This window comes from Phragmites australis, chromosome 4 (assembly GCF_958298935.1).
Source record: "Phragmites australis chromosome 4, lpPhrAust1.1, whole genome shotgun sequence".
Classification (NCBI taxonomy): Eukaryota; Viridiplantae; Streptophyta; class Magnoliopsida; order Poales; family Poaceae; genus Phragmites; species Phragmites australis.
The window spans coordinates 1,268,905-1,283,067 of record NC_084924.1 but is presented as its reverse complement, the minus strand read 5'-3'; the positions used below and the strand labels follow the sequence as shown (position 1 = coordinate 1,283,067).

Genomic DNA, 14,163 nt, shown 5'->3' with positions numbered 1-14,163 from the left:
GCTTCCACAGAGCAAACTAACTGTCCATGTCTTGCCACGACGTATGCAAGATAATCCAAAGCTAGCCAAACCATATATATATATATTTATTCAGCATCCACTTGTTTCACCGTCCTCAGTCCTCACCGGTGACGATGGATGTTGCAGTCATACATACATAACCATTTAAACCTGCACCTATCAATGGCGATTTTGTGCAAGTAGATGGATATATATATATATATATATAGGACACCTATTCTATACTCCTAGGAGTATGTACTCCCACATGCAATATACCACCTAAACAAACACTTTATACTCTTTTATCATTTTTAGTATACTCTAATACTAATTCTAAGATACTCCAATATGAGTTGTATGAAAAAAAATTCAATGTTAGCCTTTCATTTTTGCTATATACTCTTTTTTATACATAAAAGAAGTATATACGCAAATTATGATAAAAATCATGAAATTTCATAAAAAAATTCGTGGGATTTGTATTGTAGTATCTTATAATTACTAATGAAGTATATTTAAAGTGATAAAGAAGTATAACACACGTGTAAAAGTGGTATATGAGAGATGGGAGTACATACACCCAGAGTACATACTAGTTTTCCTATATATATATATATATATATATATATATATATATATATATATATATATATATATATATATATATAAACAGTCCCAGAATTCTAATAATATTCGTAGCCTGGTCCTTCAAGTGCCCTTTCCAGTAGCTAGGAAACAACACTACTCAAAACAACAAGTTAATAACGGATGATAAATGTTATTATTAATTTGTCACTAAATCACCAATGACATATATTAGTGATAGTTGTCACTAATAACTATACATCAATAACGGGTTTGAATTCAAACCTGTCACTAACGAGCACTTAAAAAAAAAAGAGAATAACTACAATATACAAAAGCCTGAAAGCCACTAATAAACAAATATAGTACATCATTATGTTGTTCGAATTGCTACAACATACAACAGAAAGCCAATTTAAAAGTTAATGCAAAACTAACGGGTAACTTCAAATAGGCGCCACATGACCCATCTGGAGGCTTGTAAGTGACTTGTATAGCTGCTTTGATACAACACCGACTCCTTGGTTGCCATATTCTACCCTGCAAATAAAAAAACCATGGATGGGAGTTTGAGATTCAACATGGCTACCCATAACACTCTGAAGAACGAATTTATCACTTTCCGGAAATCAATAATGCGACAAGAACAGCAGATGTTCCGTAAGTTTGTATGTAACTGTGGAATTAGATGTTGTTACAAGCATATGTGCATCAAACTAAGAATATTCTGCAATTGCTATTAAAATTACATGACATTTGATGCTGTTGAAGGAATACAGTAAAGCAACTAACACTCATATCAGGAAGGGATGATGACAAGTAAAATCCAGATACCAACAACTATAAAATAGCATTTCCAAGAAACAGAAAAACAAGCACTAAAGACATGCAACAGAACTGATTACAGAGAAAGAATCACAGCAGTACAGTAATTAGGCCAACTTGGTTATGGTCACCATGTTTTTTTAAAGAAAAAATAGGTTACGGTTTACTGTTAATTAGGCTAACATAGTTTTGCTCATCATGTTTTATTTAAGTAGTAACTCTTCTTGGTGTTGTTTCAAGAAACAAGACATGTACTTCAAGAATTTGTATCGATATTTGTTTTCAACTAAAAACTTCAAACTTCCAGTTCGTCGCACATGAACACCAAGTAACAGATAGATTAGCAAGAAAGGCATGAGTGTCACCTTTTCCCCGAATATGTTATGCTGCCCACATGTGACATCACAACAACAGTTCCCGTGCAGAAAACTTCATCAACGTCAAGTAACTCATCTACAGACACCAGGCGCTCCTTAACCTTACAAGAAGCCAATTGCATTAGTTAAGATGACATAACATTGGAGGCGACATATGGCGCTAGTGCTAGCCACATGGGTGCCTACTAAGACGATCCGAGGCACAGCACTGTAGGCACAGCCCAGGCACGACACAACCTGAGGGTTAGGTGGGCCGAGCTAGCACGACACGGCCAGCCAGGCCGTGCGTGGGCTGATGCCTCGGCACGGCATGCCAGCACGGCTTGGCCACCCTAGCCCTCGCCCCCGCCCCGATTGCCCCCATCCGCGCCACCCCCTCCTTGCCCCGGCCGCCCCCGGCCCATCGATCGGTCGCCTCATTGCCCCCGCCCGGTTGGCCACCCCCGCCGCGTCACAATCGTGCCCGAGCCAGTCTGGCACAGCACGGTCGGCCACGGGCCGTGTCGTGGGCCACGCCTCCGGCACGACACGACCCGTTTGCTTAGCCGGGCTTGTCAGGCTATGCCTTAGCCGGGCCCGTGCCGAGCCAGCCCGACAGGCCCATTTGGACAGATCTGTATAGCGCTAATATGTTTAAAGGACAGCTTAACTTTCTTTGACCAATCACTCTACGATGGACCAACAATAGGCCTTCAAGGCTTAATATATGTAATAAGAAAATAGGACCTAGCTAATAGCATAGGTAAAGTTGAGCCTACACCACTCCTATCCCAAGCAAATCAGGCATCAGATCGGGGATCTGAACGCATATGCAGTAAATCAATGCCTACAAGTTGCAAGCACCAAATCGTGCGAGAACCTAGAACGCTAGATATCAACATGAATCAAGGAAACCTAGAATAAATAATCCCTAAATAGTGCCCCAAATTACGGGGAGATTGCGCGGTGAGGAGACAGAGAGAGGGAGGTGGGGGATTGGGGGCAAGCGGGCATACCAGCTTGCCGGCCTCCTTGGCCTTGGTCATCTGGGCGTCAAACTCCTTCTTAGTGTGGCATGTGACCACGACTCCCTCTTCGACTGCCATTCTTCTGCTCTGCTCCTTCCTTCCTCGGTGAGATCGAGAATGTAGTGCGGATTAAGATTTCTCTCGGGGGTGCTGGCATGGTCGGTGTCGATCTGAGCCTTACCGGCAAGGTCGGTGTAGACCTGGGCGTCCGATGGAGCCGATGGCCACGCGCTGCCAGTGTCCATGGCTGGTGCAGCTGGGCCTACCTGACCGGTGGGATCACAACCGGAGGCGGAGGCGGAGGCGGAGACGAGGGCGATGGTGGCCATGGGGGCGGGGGTGAGGGAGGGCAAGATGGGATCTAAGGTGAGGCGTGGTGGGGAGGGATGCTTGCGCGAGTGAGCTGGCGGCGGTGATGGTAGGCACAAGGCAAGCCCTAAGGTTGCCCACCCGCACGTGCCTAGGCTAGCCTGGGCCGGAAAGACCGCCTGGGCCATGGCCCACGCTGCCTAAATCCTCCCATATTCGTATTAGTGACGGGTGTTTTCAACACACATCACTAATGACTTTCACTTTAGTGACGTGTGCTGTTATCACCTACCACTAATGAGTAGTCTCTCTATAACACATCACTAATGATTATATTATTAGTGATATGTTGTGAAGTAGTCCGTCACTGTTATTATTAGTGACGGATCTAAAATAGGTTCTAACCCAATATCACATTAATAATAGGTATTTATGACCGTTACTAATAGGATATTAGTGATACGTAATGAGCCGCTATCGCTAATAAAGTGTCTCTATTATTAGTGTATTACGTAGTGCAAGGAAAAGTCAAAGCTGCAAAGTCTTACATACTCTGACACACAGCATGCAGTAGAATTTTCAACGGATCGGTTCCGGAAAACTTTCAACAACGCCTGCACATTGAATGAAGTCGTTTTCTTTTCAGATGAGACCAAGAATGAATGTGGTCATTAGTAAGATGAAGAATCGAAAAAACTACGACTTACGTACGTATGAGTTCTAGACCATCCGGATGTGAAGTCTGAATTTCACGATGAAAAAAAACATGAGAACGACGATCGATCATTTGGTTCACTACACTACCATCAACCATTGATCTGTACCAACTCCAATATATGGGTCGGCAGTTGCAAGCACCGTCCAATATAATCGCAAGTGTCGAAGGGAAAGAAATGACGACGACAACAATACAATACAGTTACCAATAATTGAGGTAAGATATGACGATCAGCGTGCGTCGGTGAGCACGAAAACAATACAAAGATCATTGCGCGCGAACGGTCATTCTCAGTGGCTCGTCCGTCCTGCATGCTGCATGGCGCGGGTGGCACGTACGTGCGACGAGTTCGTTTATATCTTTTTTAAAGAGCTCTAGTGGTTTCATGTGTAAATGTAACTCTGCGAGCTAGTTAGTTCGCACGTGGCAATCCACAACCTGCTCCTCTACGTACGTATATACGTAACTTTTGCTGGATGATGAGTATAAAATGGATCGGAGGAGACCATGTGTGTTTTGACTCGCTGGAGGGCACGTGCTTTCTTCTTTTCACAAGTTCCTACCAGCACATTATTTACACTTTTTTGTTTTGCGAGTAGCACATTTTTTACACGAGTAGTTGGTGGATCGGGTCGTGTCGTGATCGATCCATCCCAGTCGCCTTGTGGTCATGTACTAGTATTTCAGTCCTCGCAAGAAGAAATAAAAAGTACAAAAAGTATTCCCGGCCAGCAGGAAAGCTGCATGCATATACGCACAATTTCGTTAGCCGTTAGGTACCGCGTAGATACAAGGCAGGCCGCGCCAAACATGCAGGTTTAAATCGTTCTGGCAGCTAGACTTTCAGGTTTTAAGGATCTGTCTGTCTGTCGTGTTGGCCATATAATAGTATCGATCCTGCATGCGAACAATAGTTAATTGTGTGCATGTTCACAGAACAGAACTGCTGCCAGCCACCTCGATCGCGCGTGATCACCTCTACAGGTCACGCATTCTGCGGCCTACCCACTTGAGGAGAGAAGAATTTGTACAAACAATGGATTACAATTGAACGTACTTTATTGCAACGCTAATTGCCCTTTCATAAATCAAGTAAAGGTACAAGAATTGCAAGAATTGTTGCTGCATTAATTCGGCTTAGACGACTTGGATAATGCATCTGCAGCAGAGCTTGAAGGCGAAGAGGGAGGAGCAGCAGCAGCGCCTGGTTCGTCAAACCGGTTCCGATCCGATAACACAGGAACTGATCGATAAACGGAACTTGGGCAGTTGGCTAGTGACATGAAGAAGCTCAAGATTCGGCAGGTAATGCTGTGATCGAGAGCATCAGGTATCCCCTGGTGAGATTGTTATTGGCTAGGACAAGGCGTCGCAGCCCTGTCAGGTTGGCAATAATGGCCGGGAAGGGGCCGGTGATGGAGGCATTGGAGGCGGAGAAGGTGACGAGGGAGGGGCAGCTGGCGATGGCGTCGGGGATATGATGGTTCACTGCACGGCTCGAGAGGGAGGTCGTCCATGCTGAGGTACTGCAGAGCGGGCATGCATCCCCTGGAGGAAGTCCTTGGGGAGGCAGGTGAATGCGTTGCCGAGTGATGGAACGGGGCTAGAGAGCGCGTTGCTCTGGAGGTCCAGCCATACGAGCTCGATCGGTGAGCGACGACAGGACAGGAAGGAGGAGGAGAAAGGTCTCACGAGGCTGATCGATGGCGGTGACGCGGTCAGAGGAGGAGCAATAAATGCCCTCCCCCCCAAGGAGCAGCAGGCAGTAGAGGGCGGCTCCGCGAGGCTGGTGATGGCGTTGAGGATCCCGCCGCTGCTGCAGCAAGCCAACAAGAGAGGACGAGGAGAAGGTGACCCGACTCTAGCCTCATGGATTCGTTGGAGCAAACAATTATACGCCAAGGTGCAAAAGCAATAATATTATCCCACTCGGGTGTGAAGCATTTTCCAAAAGCAAAATGTGTCAACTTCCTAGCTTAGCGACACATACTGATCGTGATGGGGGGGGGGGGGGAAGCTAATCGCGCGATGGTGTCAACCAGAAACAACTCTTTCTAAACTAAGCACGCAAACGGTACACGCACCTGGTGGTCTGGACACTCATCCCCGAAGAACAAAAGCTCACAACTAACTGCCAACTCGATCTCCACACGTTGTACGAATAACCAGCCAAAACACAGGCAGAGAAATCAAACAGGAAAGATAAATGCATTAACGAACCAGCAAGACATATATCATCGAGGTACGTATACAATGATCATGATCAACTAAAATAAAGACATAGATACAGAGTACCGAATAAGACTACTCCTAGTATTTGGTTCCACATTTCTTTAGTTAATCGTCTTTCCCGATTCCTCCCGGAACTTTCTCCTTTTCTAAATTGCGAGCTAGCTGCAAGTTTTGAAACTAGCTCATTCATAATAGTAGGACAACTCTGGGCTAAGTACTCGATCTCCTTGGGCGCAAGCAAGGCTGCTGAAGAGCCAAGGAACTCGAAGCATGCCTCCTTAAGGCCAAGGCAACAATGCTGCTCTGCTAGCGTCAGGATAGTTGCCACAGAGTCCGTATCGATGTGGTTGCGCAGCCTGTCTTCGCACATCAGTTTTAACCCTTGCAACCTATACCTGGCCGCCGCGACAAGCAAATGCTGAGTCATTGCGGATGCATCTTCCTGCTCCGTCTCTGGCAGGGCCGGTACGGAGGGAGGTCGAGTGGTGCGACCGCCCCGGACCCCTAAAATTCAAAGTCCTCATATGTATATGTATAATGTGTATATCGATCCAAAAGCAAACTGAAAAAAATTAGATCTGAATGACTTATATTTAATAATAAGGTCCCTTTTTAATCTCGTCTCGGGCCACCGAAATGTCAGAGCCGGGTCTGATCTTTGGCCATGCATCCGTGTATATGAAAGTAAGTAGAGCATCGAACACTTGTGCTTCCATATCATCGACTTGTATGACGTTTGTCGTGGCGCCCTCCTTCATCGGGCCGAAGAGTTCCGCCATGAAGACTGGTGATCGTGCCCCAAGCACCACACGGTGCGCGGCAAACGTCTCCCCGCTGACTCCAAACTCCACATCGGTGTCCTCCTTGTTTGACAAGAGATGGCCAAGATGCTGGTGCATATCAGACTGTGGCACCATGATAGATGGCGCTTCCTTGACGATATGTACACGGACCCTGATGGCGAAACAATCATCCTTGAGATACTCGGATCGCTCCAAGTCTTCCCTTTTGATGAAATCCTCGAATCCGAAGGCCCTATCCCTAGATACCGAGAAGTTATTCATGGCAGTGGTCGAGCTGTAGATGCGTACCGGCGTCGACCCGTCATGGTCGAGCAGACCATGAACGAAGCCTGCGCCACCACGGCCTTATTGACAATATCATCGAGAACGAGGTACAAGGAGATGAACTCGGTGTTTCCTGGGTGGTGCTGGCTCCCCATGGGTCGGTAACTGAAATGCCAGCTAGAATACCCGTCTATCTTGACCACGTGGTAGGATCTCACCGTGACAATGGTGGTTGCTGAGCGCGATGGACTAGAGGCCATGGTGGCTGGCCGGCCGACGGGATGGCTAGCTAGCTATTGTCGGCCGATTCCGATGCAGGGGCCGGGGAGAGGCTAGGGTTCTTGCGTTTTTGTAGAGAGGCACGGGTAGGGGACGGGAAGGAAAGAAAAGCTATTTGTGCCTCCAATTGCTTCACAAGGAAGGGCTTTCCATCTTTTTTTTTCTTGGTTTGTTTGTATGATGAAATTGCAATAATGGCTTAATTGGATCCGCATGCAGTCGGCGATCGTCCTAGTCTGTTCTATTTGGACGTCCTCGGACTGGGCACCTGATCAAATCTAGCCCCCCCCCCCCCCCCCCAAAAAAAACGCACGTCCGTGTGCAACGTTTGCAGCTTAATTGCTCGTTAACCAAGTATGCAGCTGGATGCTTGCAGCTGGGCACATTGGCCTGCCACTTTCCCGCGCCGTGCAGTGGGCAGCACATAAAACTTAACGGCTGATGCTTGCTGTTGCTTCGTGGCCCCCCGTCAACACCTCGCGAGTAGAACTGTCGAGGAGCCAAGGAAGTCGAAGCATGCCTCCTTAAGACCAGGGCAGTGGTGTTTCTCTGCTAGTGTCAAGATAGTTGACACGGAGCCTGTGTCGATGTAGTTGCACAACCTGTCTTCACATATGAGCTTCAGTCTTTGCAGGCTATACCTGCCGCAGCTACAAGCAAGCGTTGAGTCAATGCAAACTCATCATCATTCTCCATCTCTGGACACGCATCTGTGTATATGAAGGTGAGGAGAGCCTCGAACACTTGCGGCTCTATATCATCTATTTGTACGATGTTTGTGGTAGTGCCTTTCTCCATCGGGCCCAAGAGCTGTGCCTTGAAGACTGGAGATCTTGCCCTGAGCACTAGCCGCTGCGCAGAAAACGTCTCCCCGCGAACTCGGAATTCAACATCGGCGCCCTCCCTCCTCAATAGGAAATCAGCGAGATGCTGGTGCTGCATGTCATACGGTGAAACCATCGTGGATGGCGGCGCTGCTTCCTTGACAACATGTACATCCACCCTAACAGCGAGCAGCAGTCATCGTTGAGAAACTCTGATCGTTCCAAGTCTTCTCTTTTTATGAACTTGTAGTATCCAATAGACCTCGAGAAGTCAGCCTCGGTGGTGGTACGGCTATAGGATGGCACCGGCTTTTGGTCTTGGTCGAGCAAACTGAAGGTAACCTTCGCTGTCACGGCCTCATCGACAGTGTCAGCAAGAACGAGAAAAATAGCTATGAAATCCATGTTTCCAGGGCCCCCCTGCTCCTATGGGGTAGTAGCTGATGCGCCACGTACGGCCTCCCGCATGAACGGAAGCCTTGCATGTTACCCTGGGTGTCCAAGGTTCTTGAGTACCCATCAATCTTGAGTACGTGGGAGGAGACGCTGGTGGCGGAGCTTGCGCGATGGGTCGCCGGCGTCGGACGACATGGCGGTCGTGGGATGGTTAATGTCGGACGATTCCAGGGGAGCGCGGTTTCTTTCTTCTTGTCGTTATATTTATATTATAGGCAAGGATCGGCGAGGTTAGCTAGGGGCAGGGAACACGGACAACTCCGATTGCAATTGCTCGGATAAGGGACGGGAAGAAAAGGCATCGTTGTCGGTTACCTTCTCTATATAATTAACAAACCTGCAAAGTTTGTGATGTGGGCTTTCTTAAAATACCAAAGTGGCTTTTGTCAAACAAGGAAGTTGTACAGGTATATCCGGCAAGTACCGGATCTGTAGCATATCCGGCATGTTACGATATTAGAAGATATCGATCTCAATCTGTTGAGATCTTTCTTGTTGTATAAACTTTTCTTGTACTTCAATCCATCTGTGCTATAAATAGAACATCAACCTGGTTGGTTGATCATACATGCCAAATATTATCTCTAACTGCTTTTTTGTCGAAATTGAAGATGAAAGACAAAGATTCTAGGGAGTTATGTTTGATAGGATCTGTGCAGTAGCCATCTTGTTGATGAGCTATTTTAGTTTCATTCAGAAATAGTGTACAATGTGATTTTTATTCTGAAACTTGTGTATGGCATTGTTGACTATAATTCAGAACTACTGTGCAATGTTCTTTTCTTTTCTGAAACTAGTGAATGACACTTTTTTCTTGCCTCTAAGCAATGTGACATAGTATAGTTCATCTTTTCACTTGAAGAATTAAGTTTGAAGATAACCATACTAAGACCATCATTGATTTTTTTTTTTTGGAGAAACATGAAATTTATCCCAAGAATTCAAATGTTCAGAATGGATGAGAAGAGGAGCTTCGGCAGGTCGTTCGGCAGTTCAGCTGAACAACCAGCAAGACAAATTCATATCATTATGATCTGTTTAGTTACAGTATATATTCAACCTGTATTTTTTTGAAGTAATATTCAACCTGTATATAATCAGTGAACAAGCAGATTCCAGTCTCCTGAGTGCCATCGCGAACGTGCTGTTGATACTTGTGCCACTAGGCATCACAGCTTCAGCTTAGACGACTATACTTGAGGCCAGAACAATGGCATCAAAACAAATCATACTGAAATCATATGATGTTTGACAATACAAGTTCCCTCGGCGCATTAAAACTCCACGTGAAGCTCTGAAGTAGTGTACTGGCACTCAAAAGGCGAAGACTGGAATCTGGTTGCTCCCTTTGGAATCAAGGACTGGAGCGCGATCTCGGCGGAGACGGCCAGCTCCGCAGTGAGGGTTGGTGGCAGCGGGTCCTCGCTCGTTTCCTGGTCCTGGAGCGGCGCGAGCAGTCTGGGGTGCTCTGAGATCGATCAAGTACAGGTCAGGTGGCAAAAATCGGGCGTAGGGCCTCACGGTAACGGGACTGTAGAGAATTTTAAAAAATTGTATGCAGCAGTGCTACAAACAAGTCCCTATGCAGCACCGCTCTGATTTTTTTTTTAAGGAAGATGGCAGGTGCTCTGCCCTTTTATGGAAGAAGGAAATAGAATAAGGTGTAATTACATAATGGCAGCTCGAATGTACCAAACAGAAAGGTTACAACAATATAATATGTAGTTGTACCCGCTCTGATTCAATGCACCTTCCTGGACTGCTTTGTTTCCCGTCCGGTACCGGCTCCGAGCCAATGAAGATAGCGAGCCATAGAAGGATCCGGTTTCGTCGAGGGAAAAACGGAGCCGCTGACTCACTGCCCATATTCACCTCCAGCTCTGGCGGCTGTTCGCGGCTGAGGTCACGAACCCGGCACTCCTCTGGCTCTTCTCGCCGAGCTCACGGACAAGCTGCGCCACCGACAAGGGGACGGCACCATCATAGATACTACGTTCCACGGTTCCAGTAGTACTCCATGTTCCGTCTCCTCGTGGCCATGTGCTTCGGCGAGCGGCTCGACGAGCACGACGTGCGCGATCAAAGTTTAGGTGAAGCGTCTTAACCCTCTCGGGCCGCATCTGTATGTTAATATAGGCCGGGAAAAGCCCCCACGGCGTGGCTGTACAAGATATGAGTTCCGCTGGTTTAAACAAGAGCTGAAATCTATCTTCAAGAGGATACAAAGTTTAAATATAGCAACATATCTCTATCCTGGCTAACAGACCAAACCGAACTCAACTATACTCATCATATATATCTCAATTTCTCTAACACTCTCTCTCAATCTTAACTTATCTGCGCCTAAATTCTTCCTGTTTCCGAACAGCAAGGGACTTAGTAAAACCATCTGCAATTTGATCTTCAGACGATATAAACCTTATATCAAGATGCTTGTCTGCCACACTTTCTCTCACAAAATGATAATCAACTTCAATATGTTTAATTCAAGCATGGAATATAGGATTAGCTGATAAATAAGTAGCCTCTAAGTTGTCACACTAGAGACACGCTGACCTAGATTGAGAAATACCAAGTTCTTCAAGAATTGTCTGCATCCAGATAACCTTAACTGTAGTAGTAGCAAGAGACTTATATTCTGCTTTTGTGCTAGACCTGGATATTGTAGCCTGTTTATAAGCACTCCAAGACACAAGATTCGAGCCCAAATATACAGCAAACTCTTATGTAGATCTTCTATCATCTGGACATCCTGCCCAGTCTACATCAGAAAAGTCACTTACCAAAATAGAGGGAGACTTACTAAATTTGATCTCCAAGGCTATAGTATATGCAATATACCGCAAAATTCTTTTAACTCTTGTGCAATATAAATAAGTTGGTGCATGAAGAAATTGACAAACCTTATTGATAGAAAAAGCAATATCTGGTCGGGTCAATGTTAAATATTGTAATGCACCAATAATACTTCTATACCTTGTTGAGTCTTCACTGCTCAAAGGATCACCACCAACAATTGAAAGTTTTTCTGATGTTGACACAGGAGTAATTAACGACTTACAATGTTTCATTCCAACTCGCACCAAAAGATCAGAAGCGTACTTCTCTTGAGAGAGAATAATACCATCTTTGGTCTTCTTCACTTCAATACCCAAAAAATAATGCAAATCACCCAAGTCTTTCAAAGCAAACTCCTGATTCAAATCTTGGAGAAGAGCTTCAACAACCTTTTCAGAAGAACTTGCCGCAATAATATCATACACATAGATAAGTAAATATATAACAAGTATCTCTTTATTATAAATAAATAGTGATGTATCTGCTTTAGAAGCAACAAAACCAAGCTGTTGTAATTTTGTGCTAAGCCTAGAGTAACATACTCGAGGTGCCTGTTTTAATCCATATAATGCTTTATCAAGTTTACATATATATTCAGGACAAGAAGAATTTTCATACTCAGGTGGTTGTCTCATATAGACTTCCTCCTTCAGAACACCATGAAGGAACGCGTTCTTAACGTCCAACTATCGAAGTCACCAATTCCTGGAAACAGCAATAGACAATACAATTCAAATAGTCACAGCTTTCACAACTGGACTAAAATTATCTTCATAATCAATACTATATCGTTGTTTGAAACCATTTGCTACCAAGCAAGCTTTATACCTATCAATTGACCCGTCAGCTTTTCGTTTTACCTTATAAACCAATTTGCAGTCTATAATATTGCTAGCACCTTTGGAAGGAACCAAATGCCAAGTTTTATTCTTGATCAGCGCAAGGTACTCTTTGTCCATCGCTTGCTTCCACTTGTGATCTCCCATTGCCTCTTGTAAACTCTAGGGTTCTCCTATAGCACTAAGAAATCCGTAATGTACTGTTCCATCATTGAAAGTTCTTGGCTTAAAAATATTATTTCGGGAGCGAGTAACCGGTTGTAAGGTACTGAGCTCTCCAGGAACAAATCTCAAATCAACGTCGGAATCTACCTCTGATGATACCTGCTCAAGCGGAGAATTATCTGGACCTCTAGTGTTTGACGGCGCGAAGTCCCAATGTGAACTAGATGGACCAGGTAGAGTAGAGTCCCGAGGCAAGGCCATAAATGTTGGCTGTGCTCTAGCTTGTTCTCCTTGTACTCCAGACACCGGCCTGGGACACCTGCGAGAGACAGATGTGCGAGCAGACGTGCTACGATAGCTATCCCGAGACAAGGACAGAGGAAGAACCTCCCCGGGCTCTGCGTTGGGATCATCTGTGCCCATAGCAACACCAGGAGCATAAAATCTCCAGCCGGATTTTCGCCCTGTTCATCATCCTGTTCACTGCCCTATGCTCCAGAATACTCAACAACCTCATTAGCCACATTAGTGTCTACTGTAATATCCCCAATTCGGTCATGATTGAGCAAAGTAGGACGAAGGAGGAGAATTTCGGATCTTAGTTGGGCTCCAGCATTTGGATGAAGGTGGGCGAAAGGAAATACAGTCTCATCAAAGATCACATCTCTAGAAATATAGGCACGAACCGTTGTGATATCAAGACACTTATAACCTAAAGATCACATCTCTAGAAATATAGGCACGAACCGTTGTGATATCAAGACACTTATAACCTTTATGGAGACTGCTATAACCAAGAAAGCACAACGGGTAGAGCGAAATTGAAGTTTTCTTGTGTTATAAGGTTAGAGATTTGGCCAACAAGCAGACCCAAAGACACGAAGCAAGGAATAGTCGGGTTTTTGATTGAACAAACGTTCCATTAGTCGGGTTTTTGATTGAACAAACGTTCCATGGGTGACTCAAAACTAATTACTTTGGATGGCAACTGATTAATGAGATAGACTGCAGAAAGGAAGGCTTCATCCCAAAATTTTAATGGCATGGAAGCATGGGCAAGAAGAGCTAGACCGACCTTGACAATGCGACGATGTTTTCGTTCAGCAGAACTATTCTGCTGATAGGCATGAGGACATGAAAAATGGTGAGAAATTCCTACCCTTTTGAAGAAGGAATTCGGTTTCTGGTATTATTCTTCCTAGTCAGTTTGTATTGTGATAATTTTTCTGCTGAAAAGACGCTCAACATGTTATTGGAACTCAAGAAATTTACTGAAGACATCAGATTTATTTTTCAAAATATAGATCCAAGTAAACTTACTTTAATCATCGATAAAGCTTATATAATATTTATTCCTTCCAACTGAGGTAGGTGCAGAACCCCACACATCAGACAAAACAAGTTCTAAAGGAAATCTAGACACACTAGTTGACTCTGATGACTCTTAGCTTGTTGACAAGCATCACAGATTGACTCTCTACTATTTTCGTGAGAACAAGGAAGATTACTACTGCTGATGACCTTCTGAACTATGACTAAGATGGGTGAACTAAGCGGTTGTGCCATCGTTCATATGATACTTTGACAGCACTAAGGACTTGACTTGATGAGGAAGGCTTCTCCGGGATTGGAAGGGGAT

General features: G+C 45.1%; 1 pseudogene; it reads right to left on the bottom strand.

Moving 5' to 3' along the window:
- Window positions 1-5,115: 5,115 nt before the first annotated feature.
- Window positions 5,116-8,631, bottom strand: LOC133913986 (uncharacterized; annotated as a pseudogene).
- Between the last annotated feature and the right edge of the window lie 5,532 nt (window positions 8,632-14,163).